The sequence below is a fragment of the Crocodylus porosus genome, unplaced genomic scaffold (genome assembly GCF_001723895.1).
Source record: "Crocodylus porosus isolate Cpor-Errol unplaced genomic scaffold, CroPor_comp1, whole genome shotgun sequence".
Lineage (NCBI taxonomy): Eukaryota > Metazoa > Chordata > Crocodylia > Crocodylidae > Crocodylus > Crocodylus porosus.
In genome coordinates this window covers 10,662,361-10,666,204 of record NW_017728927.1, presented here as the reverse complement: position 1 = coordinate 10,666,204, position 3,844 = coordinate 10,662,361, and positions in this window count along the sequence as shown.

Below are 3,844 nucleotides of genomic sequence, written 5' to 3'. Positions count from 1 at the left end.
CGGCCCAGGACAGCGCGCTCGCCCCGCCCCCAGGCCGCACACGTCATGACGCCGGCGCGCCGCCATGTTGGTGGTGTCCGCGCGCGCGGGGGGCGGGGCCACACCCTAGGGGCGGGGCCGACAGCAGAAGGCGCCGGAGGGAAATCAGCTGCGCCCCTGAAAAAAGCCCTTGGCTCCCACGCGGGGTGTCCCAGCCTGCAGGAGCCTCCGGCCGCTAAATGTCGTCTGCCCACCCTCCAGGGCTGGCCTGGACGCTGCAGGAATTAGATGCAATCCCCAGGAGACAAATGATAGGGCGTGCATGAAAATGCATACCTGTAGTTGAATCCAATGTACGCAGCAGTCCAGGTTTTAAAACGCGACCGTCGTATGCATGCGCCTTCCCCATGTACAGTCTATACTGGCAGGCCCTGGCCTAGCACTAGGTTTCTGAAAACCATGTCTTGTTGTAAGTCCAAACCTTGCAGCTCAGAACTGATTTTCTCATAAGAAACAATGTTATAAATGGAGGGTTGGTTCCTGAACCAAGGCCTGATACCCTATTTCCACCAAAAATACCCCAGCACTTTGTATGCAATCAATTACAGACAAGTAATACAGCTGCATTAATGTAATTCTATTGTAAATTGGAATCATATCGATTTGGAAGGGCTTCTTTGAGGTGAGTCGGACTTTTTGAAGGGCTCTTGGCTGGAGTCTTCTCAGGAGTCCTGGCCGCAGGTTTTTCTGGACTCTCAGCTGTTCTTTTAAAGAAAGCGTCCAAGGAAGTTTGGACAGTCGTTCTCCAGGGAGAATGGGCAATGCAGCAAACATCACATCAGATCAAGTGTTGTAAAGTCGAAACTGAGGTCAGAAAGTTGAAACAGGGTCTCAATTTATAAGTGTTATAAGTGCGAAACGTTGTAAGTTGAGGACTGCCTGTATATTAAGTTGAATCTGAGGTATGCAGCCGTCCAGTAGATTTTAAAATTCGATAGTCATGTGCATTCGCCTTCAGGATGTGCGCTGCCATCCATAATTATGATAGGCAAGCAGGTAGGCACATTTGTGTTGCGTATCACAGGTGTGCTGGCATTCCAGAAACCTCCCAGAATAGATTCAAACAGATTCAGCAAATCTACTCTCGCGTTATTCCCAGACCATCTGGGCTACATCACTCCCCACACTACCTGTTATGCTTAGATACTGGGGCTGGATGTGCAGCTCAGTGCCTTGCCTCCCTAATGAATCTCTGCAGGCCATCAGCCTTGTTAGGGTCCAGGGCTTCCCAATACCAGACCCCATAAGTGGCAGATCCAATATCATCACCCTTTGCTGAGGAAGATGGGACAGGGCCTTTCCAAAGAGCCCTGCATCCTACCTCAGGCTCCCACCCACGTAGTTACAGTATAGTCAGCAGAATATAACTGATAGTTCACCCCCCAAGGAGGTGGGCAAGGTTTCTTGAGTAGATACGATATCTTTTATTAGATCAACTGAGTACTCAGTTGTAATATCTTCTATTAGACATTCTAATAAAAGATTTCACGTTACTCAAAAAACCTTGCCTACCTCTTGAGGGGGGAATTATTACTTATACAATTTACACACATCTACTCAAAAAAACCCTTGCCTGGCTATGTCCTTAGACCAACATGGCTACAACCAAAAACCCCACCCAAGAAGTGGCTTTAGTCTCATCCTAACTCCACACCATCACTCGATTCGATGTTAAACTCACTGGGCCAGGCTCATTTTCAAACTCCCAGTCGTACGGAGACTGGAATGCCTGGCTATTTAGGTACATACTGTGAGCAGATGAGGGGCTAGATAAGAGCAGCTCAGCCCTACAGACCTTGTAAATACTATTAAATCGCAAATGGTAGCATTGCAAATGTTAGCATTTCTTTTCTGCAGGCAAAGAGATGACCTAGTTCCCCAACCTGGCTGATTTATTGAACTGGAAGCAGGGCAACGTGCACTTGGGTTGCGCTTTGCTCCCAACTCTATTTAAGCTGAGATCATCATCTGCGCTTGGTAGATGGAAGAGGCGTGGCTCACCCCTCATGTAGGTTAAGACCACATGCTAAGCTCCTTCTTTTTTGGAGCAAAGAGTAATCAAGGCAAGCAGAAATGCACATGAAGGTGCCCGAGCTACAGGGACAGCCAAGTGGCCGGATGCAATTGTTTAAAGTTTTCCCTTGTAAATAAATTCAGACTGGATTTCAAAGTAGCCACTCTTGCACTGGAAAGAGATTCTATAGATTTTAAACTACCAATTTTATTGAACTTTGCTTATTCTTTCATACGTGGTATGAAATGTCACTATCTAGCCCTTCAAGCTACAGCTGATAACCCTATGTGTAGTGCTTTCCATGGTTTGTATAAGTATTTGTTAAATTAGATTCATACCTCAACTGGGGACCACGCAGCCTGACATTTTCACTCCAAGGGTTCTATCACTTCAAGCATATTCAGGAATGAGAAACAAGGCAAGGATATTTATGACTAACCCCAAACCCTTGCTGCTTGATTTCCAGAACATATGTTATACTGATCTCCAATGCCTTGTCTCCCAGTAGCAGATTTTCCTCACTGCTTATTTTCATCCGTGATTGTCATTTGGAGGTACAATAGCTGTAGATGTTACAGTCTGTTTGCTGAGCCATTTCCATGAATCTCTCTCTATATAGGGTGTCATTGAGGCAGAAGAGGGAGGAAAATACACTGCAATTTCCAGGGAGACTACTGGCTGCAGTGAAAGGAAGACTCCAGGAATTTATAGTCACCTTGGACTGTACAGTTAAATAGCAGGTTCAGGTGCAATAGGCGAAGTAAAGCACACTGCTTGGCTTTTATTCATTCAAATCCTTCCTTTTAAAATTTATCTTTCAGACTTTCTAGCATTGCTGTGGTTTCTTGTTTCATTGATTGTGTATATCTGATAAAGCAATGCATGAAGTCTGGATCTTCTCTCTAATGCTTCAAGCATCAGAACTCCACTCTAGGGCTTACCTTATATTAAACATTTTTCAGAGGATAAATCACATTTGCACACAGCCAAAAGCCAGCTAGGCAAGCAAATTACAATAAAAGGGTGTAGTTCAGGTGGCAGAGTAATTCATTTGGGATTGGAAAGGAATAGTTGGAGGAGAGGTCCCCTTACCCACTGAATTGTCATTTATAGCAAGGGAAGATAACCCTGAATGGGTACATCACTGTACCTGCCTGCACTGGCAAGTTACAGGCAGAAGCCTTCTGGTGATCATTCACTCACTCCTGTCATTTGAAAGGGTTGAAGCAAATGAATACGTACTTAAATCTACCCCATTTAGGGAAGAGCACATGAATTTCCTCCTTCAACTGAGCTCGACTTGGTGCAGCTGGACTTTAACTGGCTGTAGTAAAGGTGGAAATACCTACCTACAACATGACTGTATGCAGAGATGGATGAATAAGAGGGCAGTGCCAGATGCCTGTAGACATAGCAGGCTATCTAGTCTTGGGAGACACTGGGCAGCCATCCATGGAATAGGCCATCTGAATGGGGCAGCATTTGGTGTATGGCCAACCGCATTCCTTGCTAAACTGAAGTCCAGTGGTGGAAGCCTGGGTTACCTTGTACACCTTAAGTCTCCAATGACAGTCTTGGTAGAAGTGCTAACCCAGACCAGTTCCAGGCTGTCTAGAATTGCTGCCACTGCCAGAGCCATTCTACATAGCGGCAGGAGCACCAGACAGACAATCTGTGCTAACACTTCTGCTGCTGCCAGACCACCGGTGGGAGATTATAGAACAGCACAGCCCCACCGAGCGCTTTGCAGTAACCTAATCTCAAGGCAGAATTGCACTGCAATCTGCTCCT